Raw genomic sequence first — 15,503 nt, forward strand, 5'->3', positions numbered from 1 at the left:
TGGAAAAAGTCAGACACAACTGAGCAACTGAACACACATACACACACACACACACATGCCCCACTCTTGCTCATGAGGATTAGACTGAAAAACTACTCCAGGCATGCTTTCATAAAACATTTATGTTGATAATATACAACAGTATGGAACAGAATACATTATGCTAAGTGAAAAAAAGCCAGATTGAAAAGACTGTGTGATTCCATTTATATGACATTCTGGAAAAGGCAAAATTCTAGGGACAGAGAACAAGTCAGCGGTTATAAAGTATTAAGAGTAAGGAGGAGAGTTTGACCTAAAAGGGACAGCATGGAGGGAACTTCTCAAGGGTGCCAAAACTGATGGCAGTGACTTGAATTTATTTATCAAAACTTATAAAACTATACAACAAAAAAGTGAGTTTTACTGTATGTACACTTTAGAAATTTTTATAATGTAGTTATGCAAATATCATCGATGTTGGACAGACCTGTGATCACATTTTAACTCTATTATTACCTTGTGAGATACCTTGTGAAACCTTGGATGAGTAAGTTGATGTTTGGAAGATAGTTTCCTTTACCATAAAATGAGAGTAATACTTTTGAATCATTTAGAATCCTTTCAGCTGCAAGTGACAAACACTCAACTCAGATAAGTTTAAGACAAACAGGGACTTTGTTGACTCAAATAATTGCATCTATGAGATATAGTTAGTTAGTTCAGTCGCTCAGTCATGTCCAACTCTTTGCAACCCCATGAATCGCAGCATGCCAGGCCTCCCTGTCCATCACCAACTCCCGGAGTTCACTCAGACTCACGTCCATCGAGTCCGTGATGCCATCCAGCCATCTCATCCTTGGTCGTCCCCTTCTCCTCCTGCCCCCAATCCTTCCCAGCATCAGAGTCTTTTCCAATGAGTCAACTCTTCGCATGAGGTGGCCAAAGTCCTGGAGTTTCAGCTTTAGCATCATTCCTCCCAAAGAACACCCAGGACTGATCTCCTTCAGAATGGACTGGCTGGATCCCCTTGCAGTCCAAGGGACTCTCAAGAGTCTTCTCCAGCACCACAGTTCAAAAGCATCAATTCTTCAGTGCTCAGTTTTCTTCACAGTCCAACTCTCACATCCATACATGACCACAGGAAAAACCATAGCCTCGACTAGATGGACCTTAGTCGGCAAAGTAACGTCTCTGCTTTTGAATATGCTATCTAGGGTTGGGTATAAGGGCTTAAATAGTGTTCTCAGAGAAGTGTCTCTCCATCTGATGATTCTGGTTCTCCCTGTGCACATGTTTCATTCATAGGCAGGGTATTTCCTTGTGGCAGGAATCATGGATGCTAACTGGTCCAACCCTACATTCTACTGATTGGTGGCCCCAAAGCATTAGAGATTCTTTTTCTTACTTATTACAGGTATAAAATCTCATTAAAGACTCATATTATCCCCAGGAGGCTGGCCATCATGGGCTGTCATGGGACTGCTGGCTGTCTTTCTAGATAACTGGATGGTGGCAAGAGCACTGTAAGAAGTTTCACCAGAACCACATGAAATGGAAAAGGATGATTCCCTTAAATGGGGTACCAGGTGCTATTAACAAAAGGAGGGTATTGGACTAGCAAAAACATTCTCCACTCCACTTGTTCTTCCTAAAATTCTATGTGTTAAATAGATGATAGAGTTAAAATGCCTAGCATATAATAAATACCCACCAAATCTTAAATTTCCTCTCCCACCATAACTTTTCACCATATATATGCATATTAGCACACAGGGCTTCTAAAATTCTTAATTCAGGTGATTGAATAGCTAGAGCTTAGCATTCACAGTCAAATCAAGGTCTGCTCTCCTTGGTAAGGCAGAGCTGATTTAGTTGAATTGAATGCAATCCTGTCAAGTCACTTCAGTCATGTCCGACTCTTTGCTACACTATGGACTGTAGCACGCCAGACTCCTCTGTCCATAGGAGTCTCCAGGCAAGAATACTAGAATGGGTTGCAATTGCCCTCCTCCAGGGGATCTTCCAGACCCAGGGATCAAACACATCTCTATGTCTCCCGCTTTGGCCAGTTGGTTCTTTACCACCAGCGCCACCTGGGAAGCCCCAGTAAATGCAATGCTGCAGCTAAGTAGCTTCAATCGTGTCTGGTGTCCGACTCTCTGCGACCCCATGGACGGCAGCCCACCAGGCTCCCCCGTCCCTGGGATTCTCCAGGCAAGAACACTGGAGTGGGTTGCCATTTCCTTCTCCAATGCAGGAAAGTGAAAAGTGAAAGTGAAGTCGCTCAGTCGTGTCTGACCCTCAGCGACCCCATGGACTGCAGCCTACCAGGCTCCTCCATCCATGGGATTTTCCAGGCAAGAGTACTGGAGTTGGGTGCCATTGCCTTCTCCGAATGAATGCAGTAGCAGAATATAAAAGAGCAGGGCCAAGGGTCTGATGGCTCTGAAATCTTCCTTTTATTTCATTTGAAATGTATAATATTTTCAGTAATGAGGTGTGAGGGGAAAACATTGTCAAGCAGTCCCGTCTATACTTTTTTCATTATTTCTAAGAATGATGTGCATATCCAGGCATACTACAAGTTTCCAAGGGACTTGAGAACTTCTTTGGAAAATCTTATCCACTTATCCAATGAATCAATGGGAAGGGGCATAGCACATTAAAGTGGTGAAAACACATATACCATTTAAAGTGAACTATATTAGTTATTGATCACCATAATAATGCTGCAGAAACATAGTCACAAAAGCTTAGTGACACATAACAGTAAACATTAATTGTTCACACATAACATCAGCAGTGGATCAGAAATGTGGCCTTGCTAATGTGAGCTGGACTTTCTCACACACTTGAGAGCAAGCTGACTATCAGCTGTTATAGCTGGCGCCTTTAGGGCCAGCTTGGATCTGCTCCACTTTTCTGTCATCCTGCAGCAGCCTAGCTCTGGCATGTTGTCATGACAAATGGCAGAGGTAGAAGGAAGCAAATGGAAATGTGCATGTACTCTTTCAAGCCTTTGCTTGCCCCATGACTACTAATATCTCATTAACTGAATCAAGTTATATTATAAAGCTCAGAGTCAAGGAGCAGGGCAGGTCACCCACGTATGTGGGTGGACACCTTAAAGTTACAGGCAAAGGGTGTGGATAAAGGGAATACCGATAAGTTGGAACCAAACGATGCAATCTACCATGTATATTTACCAAATCCCATTGGTTTAAAGGCCACTAATTTTACCATCAAGAAAGAAAAAATAATTATAATTAAACTATAATACAATGTTTATCATATAGACATGTATATTTATGGAAATATTTATTTAAACAAAATGTTTATGACTTGTGATTCTCATGCACACACAAGAAAGAAACTATGTACAAAAGAAATTGTGTAATATAGTCTTAAATATTTCCTTATTCAGAAAATAATTCATCTAAACCAATCTTAAACTCTGAGTAATTGATATTTGTATTTTGCCACAAAATATTATTCTTTGGTGGTATTTGTATATGCATCATTTCTTAAAAGACTGCTTAAGTATATCTTTCAAGCTACCAATGCTCATTCTGCAGTACTTTCTCAATCTTATCAGGCATTGTTGTGTGGTTGTTGTTGATCAGTCATTAAGTATATCTGAATTTTTGCGACCCCATGGACTGGAGCACGACAGGCTTCCCTGTCCTTTGCTATCTCCTGGAGTTTGCTCAAATTCATGTCCACTGGATTGGTGATGCTATCTAACCGTCTCATCCTCTGTTGCCCTCTTCATCTTTGCCTTCAATCTTTCCTAGCATCAGGGTCAACTCTTCACATCAGGTGTTGATCTCCTTGCAGTCCAAGGGATTCTCAAGCACCATAATTTAAAAGCATCAATTCTTCAGTGCTCAGCTTTCTTCACAGTCCAACTCTCACATCCATACATGACCACTGGAAAAACCATAGCTTTGACTAGGTGGACATTTGTTGGCAAAGTAATGTCTCTGCTTTTTAATATGCTATCTAGGTTGGTCATAATTTTCCTTCCAAGGATTAAGCGTCTTTTAATTTCATGGCTGCAATCACCATCTGCAGTGATTTTGGAGCCCCCCAAAATAAAGTCAGCCACTGTTTCCCCATCTATTTGCCATGAAGTGATGGGACCAGATGCCATAATCTTAGTTTTCTGAATGTTGAGCTTTAAGCCAACTTTTTCACTCTCCTCTTTCACTTTCATCCAGAGGCTCTTTAGTTCTTTTTAGCTCTCTGATGTAAGGGTGGTGTCATATCTGAGGTTATTGATATTTCTCCTGGCAATCTTGATTCCAGCTTGTACTTCATCCTGCCCAGCGTTTCTCATGATATACTCTGCATATAAGTTAAATAAGCAAGGTTGACAATATATAGTCTTGATGTACTCGTTTCCCTATTTGGAACCAGTCTGTTTTTCCATGGGGAGATACCCCACGTCCAAGGTCAAAAAAACCCAGCAAGATGGTAGGCGCTGGAGTGGTGGCTGAACAGTGCTGGAGAGGCTGTGAGGAGAGACCCCACGCCCAAGGGCAAAGGAGAATTCCCAGCAAGACTATAGGAGGGGCAAATTCCCCATTTCCGCCAGAGACTCTCAGAGAGCTGAACAAACCTTGTGCGCACCAGGACCCAGGGACCCCACAGAGACTGAGAGAGAACTGTGTTTGAACATCTCCTGTGGAGGTATGGGTCAGCAGTGGACTGCCACAGGGACAGGGGCTCTGGGTACAGCAGACTTGGGTATAGCATAAGACCTCTTGGAGGAGGTCACCATTAACCCTACCATAGAATTGCCAGAACTTACACAGGACTGGGAAATAGTCTCTTGGAGGGCACAAACAGAACCTCATGTGCACCAGAACCCAGGAGAAAGGAGCAGTGACCCCACAAAAGACTGATTTAGACTTGCCTGGGAGTGTCCAAGAGTCTCCAGCAGAGGCGTGTGTCGATGGTGGCCTGCTGCAGGGTTGGGGGCAGTGAGTGTAACAGCACAGGCATGGGATCTTTGAAAGAGTTCACCATTACCTTCATTACCTCCAGAGGAACCAGCACTCAAACTGCCAACATCAGTTGGATTATTGAAAAAGCAAGAGAGTTTTCTTGTTTTTTCTTCTAAGGAAGTCTTGCCCACAGTAGTAGATATAATTGTCATCTGAGTTAAATTCACCCATTCCAGTCCATTTTAGTTCACTGATTCCTAAAATGTCGGTGTTCCCTCTTGCCATCTCCTGTATGACCACTTCCAATTTGCCTTGATTCATGGACCTAACATTCCAGGTTTGTATGCAGTATTGCTTTTTACAGCATTGGACTTCACTTCCTATATGTCCAGGTGCTCTATTTACATAACTTTCAGTAGATAATAAATTTTTGGTCTTATTGATGAATCATAAGACATTTAAAGAGCCATTAAACTCAATGTTTTATCCCCAAAATGCTCCTAACACAAATGAAGTAATACCAATTATAAACAGCTATGACCAAAGTCACATATGTGCAAGCAGTGACAATAAAGTCATTGTTGTCTCTTGACTTATAGCGTTTAAGAGATGCTATAAATTTTAAGATGCATTCCATTCTCAGATATCAGTCAGTTCAGTTCAGTTGCTCAGTTGTGCCTGACTCTTTGCAATCCCATGGACTGCCGCACGCCAGTCTTCCCTATCCATCTCCAACTCCCAAAGCTTGCTCAAACTCATCTCCATCGAGTCAGTGATGTCATCCAATCATCTCATCCTCTGTCATTCCCTTCTCCTACCTTCAATCTTTCCCAGCATCAGGGTCTTTTCCAATGAGTCAGTTCTTTGCATCAGGTGGCCAAAGTTTTGGAGTTTCAGCTTCATCATCAGTCCTCCCAATGAATATTCAGGACTGAATCCTTTCAAATTGACTGGTTTGATCTCCTTGCAGTCCAAGGGACTCTCAAGAGTCTTCTCCAATACCACAATTCAAAACTATCAATTCTTTAGCACTCATCATCAATTCTCATGTATTAACATGTAAAAAACATTGAGTGTATTCAAAATAATGAAATATGAATATTTATAGTTTTGAATAATTCCAGTTTCTGGACCAAATTTGAGTTAAAGAAGGTAAAAGTTATATTTAGGATGCTGAACATTTTTGTTTAGTTCACTGAGGAAGCAAAATGCCTAGCATAAGTGGTTAGAATCCCAGTGGTGATTTGAAATGAGCATGATTGCCAAGAGTCTCTATACATTTATGTTTATCATAAAGACAACAGTTCAAAGTGTCCCAACAGGCTAAACTATGCTACTTTTCACAGAACAGCACAAGATCTTGTATGTAATAAGACACACACACAAACACACGTGTGTTTGTATATATATAAACACACGTGTGGCTCAAATGGAAAAGAATCCGCTTGCAGTGCAGGAAATCCAGGTTTGATTCTGGGTAGGGAAAATCCCCTGGAGAAGGAAATGGCAATGACTCCAGTATTCTTGCCTGGAGAATCCCATGGACACAGGAGCCTGGCAGGCTGCAATCCATAGGATCGCAAACAGTAAGACGTGGCTGAACAGCTAACACAAACACCCATACACAATACAGAATGGTTTAGTGAATGAAAGAATGTAATCAATCTGATTTCTGTATTGACCATCTGGTGATGTCCATGTGTAGAGTCTTTTCTTGTGTTGTTAAGGAAGGTGTTTTCTATGATCAGCACATTCTTCTGGCAAAACTCTGTTAGTCTTTGCTCTGCTTCATTTTGTACTCCAAGGTTAAACTTGCCTGTTACCCCAGATATCTCTTGACTTCCTACTTTTGCATTCCAGTCCCCTATGATGAAAAGGACATCTTTTTTGGTGTTAGTTCTAAAGGGTCTTGTAGGTCTTCATAGAACCATGCAGCTTCTTTGGCATTTGTGGTTGGAACATGGGCTTAGATTATTGTGATATTGAATGGTTTGCTTTGGAAATGAACAGAGAGCATTCCATTGTTTTTGAGATTCCACCCAAGTACTGCATTTCACACTCTTTTGTTGACTATAAGGGCTACTCTGTTTCTTCTAAATGATTCTTGCCCACAGTAGTAGATATAATGATCATCTGAATTAAATTTGCCCATTCTGGTCCATTTTAGTTCACTGATTCCTAAAACGCTGATGTTCACTCTTGACATCTTCTGTTTTACCACTTCCAATTTGCCGTGTTTCATGGACCTAACATTCCAGGTTAGTACGCAGTATTGTTCTTACAGCATCAGACTTTACTTCCATCACCAGTCATATCCACAACTGGGTGTTGTTTTTCCCTTGGCTCAGCCTCTTCATTCTTTCTGGAGTTATTTATCCACTCATCTCCAGCAGCATATTGGGCACCTACTGACATGCGGAGTTCATCTTTCAGTATCATATCTTTTGCATTTTCATGCTGTTCTTGGGTTGTCCAGGAAAAATACTAAAGTGGTTTGCCATTCCCTTCTCCAGTGGGCCACATTTTGTCAGAACTCTACAGCATGTCCCGTCCATCTTGGGTGGCCCTTCATGGCGTGGCTCATAGTTTCATTGAGTGAGACAAGGCTGTGATCCATGTGATCAGTTTGGTTATTGTTCTGTGATTGCAATTTTCATTCTGTCTGCCCTCTGATGGAGAAGTTCTGTACAGTGAGCAAAAACAAGACCAGGAGGTTACTGTGGCACAGATAATGAACTTATTGCAAAACTCAAAACTAAATTGAAGAAAGTAGGGAAAACCACTAGACCATTCAGGTATGACCTAAATCAAATCACTTATGATTATACAGTGGAAGTAACAAATAAATTCAAAGGATTAGATCTGATCGAATGCCTGAAGAATTATGAATGGTGGGTTGTAACATTGTATAGGAGGTGGTGATCAAAACAATCCCTAAGAAAAAGAAATGCAAAAAAGGCAAAACGGTTGACTGAGGAGGCTTACAAATAGATGAGAAAAGAAGAGAAGGAAAAGGCAAAGGAGAAAAGGAAAGATATACCCATGTGAATTCAGAGATCCAAAGAATAGCAAGGAGAGATAATAAAGCCTTCCTAAGTGATCAGTGTAAAGAAATAGAGGAAAACAATAGAATGGGAAAGACTAGAGATCCCTTCAAGAAAATTAGAGATACTAAGGGAACATTTCATGCAAAGATGGGCACAATAAAGGACAAAAATGGTATGGAACTGACAGAAGGAGAAGATATTAGGAAGAGGTGGCAGAAATACAGAGAAGATCCATACAAAAAAAGATCTTAATTACCCAGATAACTATGATGGTATGATTACTCACCTAGAGCCAGACATCCTGGGGTGCAAAAGTCAAGTGGGCCTTCGGAAGCAACACTCTGAATAAAGCTAGTGGGGGTGATGGAATTCCAGCTGAGCTATTTCAAATCCTAAGAGATGGTGCTGTTAAAGTGCTGCACTCAATATGCCAGCACATCTGGAAAACATCAACAGTGGACACAGGACTTGAAAAGGTCAGTTTTTGTTCCAATCCTAAAGAAAGACAATGCCAAGGAATGTTCAAATTACTGCACACTTGCGCTCATTTCACATGCTAGCAAAGCAATGCACAAAATTCTCCATGCCAGGGTCAACATAACATGAATCGAGAACTTCCAGATGAACATGCTGGATTTAGAAAAGGCAGAGGAACCAGAGGTCAAAGTACCACATTCACTGGGTCATAGAAAAAGCAAAAGAATGCCAGAAAAATATCTACTTCTGCTTCATTGACTACGTTAAAGCCTTTACTGTGTGTATCACAACAAACTGTGGAAAATTCTTAAAAAGATGGGAATACCAAACCACCTGACCTGCCTCCTGAGAAATATGTATGCAGGTCAAGAAGCAACAGTAAGAACTGGACATGAAACAACAGACTGGTTCCAAATCGGGAAAGGAGTACGTCAAGGCTGTATATTGTCACCCTGCTTATTTAATTTATATGCAGAGTACTTCATGTGAAATGGTGGGCTGGATGAAGCACAAGCTGGAATCAGCTTTGCTGGAAGAGATATCAATAACCTCAGATATGCAGATGACACCACCCTTATGGAAGAAAACAAAGAGAAACTAAAGAGCCTCTGGATGAAAGTGAAAAAGGAGAGTGAAAAATTTGGCTTAAAACTCAACATTCAAAATACTAAGATCATGACATCCAGTCCCATCACTTCATGGCAAATATATGCAGAAAAAAATGGATAGAGTGAAAGACTTTATTTTCTTGAGCTCCAGAATCCCTGCAGATGGTGACTGCAGTCATAAAATTAAAAGACACTTGCTCCTTGGAAAAAAATCTATGACAAAGCTAGACAGCATATTTACAAGCAGAGACATTACTTTGTGGACAAAAGTCTGTAGAGTTAAAGCTCTGGTTTTTCCAGTAGTCATGTATGGCTGTGAGCGCTGGCCCTCAAAGAATGCTGAATGCTGAAGAATTGGTGCTTTTGAATTGTAGTGTTGGAGAAGACGCTTGAGAGTCCCTTGAACTGCAAGGAGAGAAAAAACAGTCAAATCCTAAAGGAAATCAACCCTGAATTTCATGGGAAAGACTGATGCTGAAGCTGAAGCTCCAATACTTTGGCTACCTGAAACAAAGAGCTGATTCATTAGAAAAGACCCTGATGCTGGGGAAGATTGAAGGCAGGAGAAGAAGTGGAGAAAAGAGGACGAGATGGTTGGATGGCATCACTGAGTCAATGAGCATTAGCTTGGGCAAGCTCCAGAAGTTGGTGAAGGACAGGTAAGCTTGGTGAGCTCCAATCCATGGGGTTGCAAAGACCCAGGCACAACTGAGTGGCTGAAAAAAAAAAACAATACTTGCTCCATGTTTTTAAGTACTCCTATGGTGTGCTGGAGAAGGAAATGGCAACCCACTCCAGTACTCTTGCCTGGAAAATCCCATGGATGGAGGAGCCTGGTAGGCTACAGTTCATGGGGTCTGGAAGAGTCGGTCACGACTGAGTGACTTCACTTTCACTTTTCACTCTCATGCATTGTAGAAGGAAATGGCAACCCACTCCAGTATTCTTGCCTGGAGAATCCCAGGGACAGAGGAGGCTGGTGGGCTGCTGTCTGTGGAGTCGCACAGGGTCAGACACGACTGAAGCGACTTAGCAGCAGTATGGTGAGCTGTGCTTAATCCCTCAGTCGTGTCTGACTCTTTGCGACCCCGTGGACTGTAGCCCGCCAGGCTCCTCTGTCACAGGGGTTCTCCAGGCAAGGATACTGGAGTGGGTTGCCATGCCCTCCTCTACGAGATCTTCTCAGCCCAGGAATCAAACCCATGTGTCCCGCATTGTGGGCATAATTTTACCATCTGAGCGTCCAGGGAAGCTCAAGTACTTCTATGTTAGGGTCCAGTTTTGTCCAATACAAATACTATAAGACCCTGCTATCTTTTAATTTTCAGTTGCATGTATATCTTTTTCTCTCCTGTTACTATCAGTTTGTATGTATATTTAAAGTGTATCTCTTGTAGGTAGCATATAGATACCATTAAGAAATCATCATATTTAATCATTTCCAAGCTGTGTATTTTTTCATAATTTAACATGTCTTATATTAATAACCTCAGATATGCAGATGACACCACCCTGATGGCAGAAAGTGAAGAGGAACTAAAAAGCCTCTTGATGAAAGTGAAACAGGAGAGTGAAAAAGTTGGCTTAAAGCTCAACATTCAGAAAATGAAGATCATGGCATGCGGTCCCATCACTTCATGGGAAATAGATGGGGAAACAGTGTCAGGCTTTATTTTTGAGGGCTCCAAAATCACTGCAGATGGTGACTGCAGCCATGAAATTAAAAGATGCTTACTTCTTGAAAGAAAAGTTATGACCAACCTAGATAGCATATTCAAAAGCAGAGACATTACTTTGCCAACTAAGGTCCGTCTAGTCAAGGCTATGGTTTTTCTTGTGGTCATGTATGGATGTGAGAGTTGGACTGTGAAGAAGGCTGAGCACTGAAGAATTGATGCTTTTAAACTGTGGTGTTGGAGAAGACTCTTGAGAGTCCCTTGGACTGCAAGGAGATCCAACTAGTCCATTCTGAAGGAGATCAACCCTGGGATTTCTTTGGAAGGAATGATGCTAAAGCTAAAACTCCAGTTCTTTGGCCACCTCATGAAAAGAGTTGACTCATTGGAAAAGACTTTGATGCTGGGAGGGATTGGGGGCAGGAGGAGAAGGGGATGACAGAGGATGAGATGGCTGGATGGCATCACTGACTCGATGGACGTGAATCTGAGTGAACTCCGGGAGCTGGTGATGGACAGGAAGGCCTGGCGTGCCGCAATTCATGGAGTCACAAAGAGTCGGACATGACTGAGCAACTGAACTGAACTGAACATGTCTTAAATGACATCTCACAATTCTGGTTGGATACAGGTATTTTAAAGAAGATGATTTTGTCTGAGCATGTGAGACTTGGTTATAATGTTAATATTGTTCTCACTACAGTTAAAAAATAGCTGTAGTTGGCACCATATATATTTTATTTAATTATGTGTAAAATATTCCGGTTATACTGTGAATTGGTACTTATTTTTAAATGATTGTATATGCAAAAAGATATAAAAGCAACATAATGCAAAGACATTATATTAGTGAAATTGTTACTCATCTTTGAAGAAATGACTACAAGAAACAAAATTTGCCTGATGGTGTAAATTGTTCAGAAAAATACATCTGGGACTAAACATGCTCCATCAATTAACCTCCTCTATAGCTTAGAAATCAGGAACACTGAGAACTCAGAGAATAAAAAGCAATTCACAGAATGAAGAGGATTTAGGTAATCCTTAGTCAATTTATTTCACTTATATTTTTCTTTTTATGTGCGATAGTGAAATATGACAAGAGTAAATTTGAAAGTATATCTAAAGAGGTTATTTACTAAATATAAAAAAAAATTCTAAGGGAAAAGAAAGCATTTCTGTGTAATTAGTGATCATTTTGGGGGGAGATATATATATAGTAATGCTGCATTTTGCATGTATAACATCTTGAAAATTGATGAAATCTGAAATGTCCTTAGCACACCTATGTTTTTATATTTTTGTAATTTTGATAGAGATTCAGAATCCAAGGAAAGGGCACTTAGTAGCCTTACTTAAATAATATGATAATTCCTTTTCCTTAAAGAGGGTGAGTACCTTGATTGGTAATGCCAACAAAATTTATTCCAATGAAGACCAGTTGGATTCTCAAAGAACTATCAGAATTTTATTACAAAAAGAATGGCACATGGATATTAAGTAATCAAGAAAATTGTATAACAAAATGTTCATATTATTATTTATAACTAGAATATTCTTAAGATATAAAAAACTAATTTAAATTAATCAACAGATATGAGAATATTAATATCCCAGAAACTTCATCTACACTTGATATTACAATTTTTTTCTCAATCTGATTAGAGAATATTTCACAATTGTGTTAATTTGCATTTCCTTCTTTTCTATGTAAGGCAAACATCCTTTATATGTGTTTGGTCATTTGTATTTCCTCTTCTGCAGATGATTTGTTCAAAATTATGCTCATTTTTTTTTACTGTATTTTTGTCTTTTCTTATTCAACATTCAGAAAACTAAGATCATGGCATCTGGTCCCATCACTTCAGGGCAAATGGATGGGGAAACATTGAAAACACTGGAAACAGTGGGGGACTCCAAAATCACTGCGGATGGTGAAAAATCACTGCGGATGGTGACTGTAACCATGAAATTAAAAAATGCTTGCTCCTTGGAAGAAAAGCTATGACCACCTTAAACAGAATATTCAAAAGCGGAGACATTACTTTGCCAACAAAGGTCCATCTAGTCAAAGCTGTGGTTTTTCCAGGAGTCATGTATGGATGTGAAAGTTGGACTATAAAGAAAGCTGAGCACCAAAGAATTAATGGTTTTGAACTGTGATGTTGGAGAAGACTCTTGAGAGTCCCTTGGTCTGCAAAGAGAGCCAATCAGTCAATCCTAAATGAAATCAGTCCTGAATATTCATTGGAAAGATTGATGCTGAAGCTGAAACTCCAAAACGTTGGCCACCTGATAAGAAGAACTGACTCATTGGAAAAGACCCTGATGCTGGGAAAGACTGAAGGCAGGAGGAGAAGGGGACGACAAAGGATGAGATGGTTGAATGGCATCACTGGCTCAATGGACTTAAGTCTGAGCAAGCTTTGGGAGCTGGTGATGGACAGGGAAGCCTGGCATACTACAGTCCATGAGGGTGCAGAGTTGTACACAACTGAGTGACTGAACTGCACTGATAGTCATTATGGAATATTCTGGATATTTATTTTCTGTTATATACTATTGCATACTCTATCAGTCAATTGTTTTACTTTTAATTTTGTTTACATAGTGTTTTTTCAAACAGATAGTTGTTATTTTGGTATTGTCAGGCATATAGATTTCCCAATTCACAGAGCAAAGACAGTTAACCTCAGTAGAATATGTTCTCTTGAAACCAGCAAGTATAACTGTATTCAGTGCAGCTTGCAAATGGAGGAAAAGCCTCCAGTGTGCTGAGATGATAACTAACTGGTCTATCCAAAATAGCTAAGGGTCAAGGACTTCACTCAGAGTTTCAATAGAGTGGAAGATCCCTTCTAGGTCACTGGTCTTCAGCTCTTTCCTCCCTTACACCTTGTCATAAATAGAAATATACAAAAAACATCTTTCACTGGGTCAGTCTTGATTCTTGAGGATCCCCAAGTTCCAAGAATGTGTGAATCCTATCAAGCCTCTAGTATTAGGTTAAAAAATCCATGTGCATTCCCAAACACCCTTGTCCAACACTGACTTTATTCCATTATTTACATCACATCTTTGGAAAGAGGGCATCACAAGCATGCAGAAATTTAGCTTTTAAGACATCAATATTTTTTTATGTCTGAGCTAAACTGCTACCTCAACAGTAAAGTGATAATTATGTAAATGTAGTATTTACCCCAAGTAGTATTTATTAAGTATTCAAAAATGCTAACAGAAAATGGAAAATGTGTACATAAACTTTTGCAATTTAGAAAATAATATCAATAATCATCAGTCAAATATCTTGAGTCAGTTTTTTTTAATACACCATGATTTTATTTATGTTTTATAATTGGTTTGTTTTACTCTACAAACAATATTAAGACAGATAAGAAAATTCTTAACTCCAGAAATATAATTAGGAAGACTACATTTTAAATTGTACACCATGAAACTAAATTATGTGTTCATATTTCATGCAAAAAAATGGGAATCTATTTGCAAGCACATATTTTAAAACTTGGAAAAAGTTATGAAATCAAATACCTGAAAATACTGCAGAAGAGTAGCTCATTTGGAACCCAAATGTGCAAGCATAGCTGCTTGCAATATCAATCTCATCACAAGTTCTTGGGACATTTACAAAAAGCAATTCCAAGTTCACACAATGATGCATTTTAAATGCTGATGATATGTGTGTGGTACTAGAAACCATGAACACGATTATTTTTGAATAGCAATTAATACAAAATCATTGGTATTAAATGAGTGTCAGCAGAGTAACTCATTAATATAAATGCTTTTACCAAGTTATGGAGAGAAGTGTTGATTACTCTTAGGCAGAGGAAATTAAATGAAGTAAACTCTAAAGTCTAACATCTTGACATTTTGCTAGTAAGCAAGAGATATTTTAAACTAATCCATGAAATTGGTTGGCTGACCACCATTATTAGCTCAGATCTTGGGTGGTTAAAGGGAAAATTTGTTCTAATAAAAAGTTTTTTTCCAAAGTAATATAATTGATGCAAGCACTATTTAAAATCCCATAAATAGAAAAATTAAAAGTTCTAAAAAAGAACTTTCATTGTGTTCAATAAATATTTTTGAAACATCTCAAAAACAAATCTAAATTAATGAAAAAGTTTTTCCGTTTATCCTGAATTATACCTTTCATAATCTTTTGTTGTTAGATTAACCCTATAAATAAACTCCATGGACAATATGTTTTTTATTGAAAGACTAATATTTGGAGACTATTTCAGATTCTTTGTAGCCCTGAAATCAGAGTTCTGTCTACAGTGACATTATCAGTTGAAAGTCAACTTTAAATCCTACTCACAAGAAGTTATTTTTTATATTTTGTTAAAAAATTCTTAAAATAGTTAAATCACTGGAAAATTCACAATTTATTTTGATTTCTTAAAAAAGATAATTTTCAAAAAGTGACCAGAGAAATAAAAGAGTTAACATACTTTAGAGAAGCATTTTAAAAAGCTTTCTTCATGGACCAAATCACTGTCCTTTAAAACATTTAAACATTTCAAAATGATGAAAATTTTATGTGTCTGCAGTGTTCAGTATGGTACCCACTAGTCACTGGCCACTGGAATGTGGCTAGTAGAAAGAGAAATTGAATGTTAAGTTTATTTAATTTTAACAAATTTAAATAGTTTCATATGAATAGTGACTGCTATGTTAGACATTGCGGCTATATGCTATAGACTACATACTCAAATAACCAAAAGGCCTTTGAAAACCACC

The sequence above is a fragment of the Oryx dammah genome, unplaced genomic scaffold, assembly GCF_014754425.2.
Source record: "Oryx dammah isolate SB20612 unplaced genomic scaffold, SCBI_Odam_1.1 HiC_scaffold_29, whole genome shotgun sequence".
Taxonomy (NCBI): domain Eukaryota; kingdom Metazoa; phylum Chordata; class Mammalia; order Artiodactyla; family Bovidae; genus Oryx; species Oryx dammah.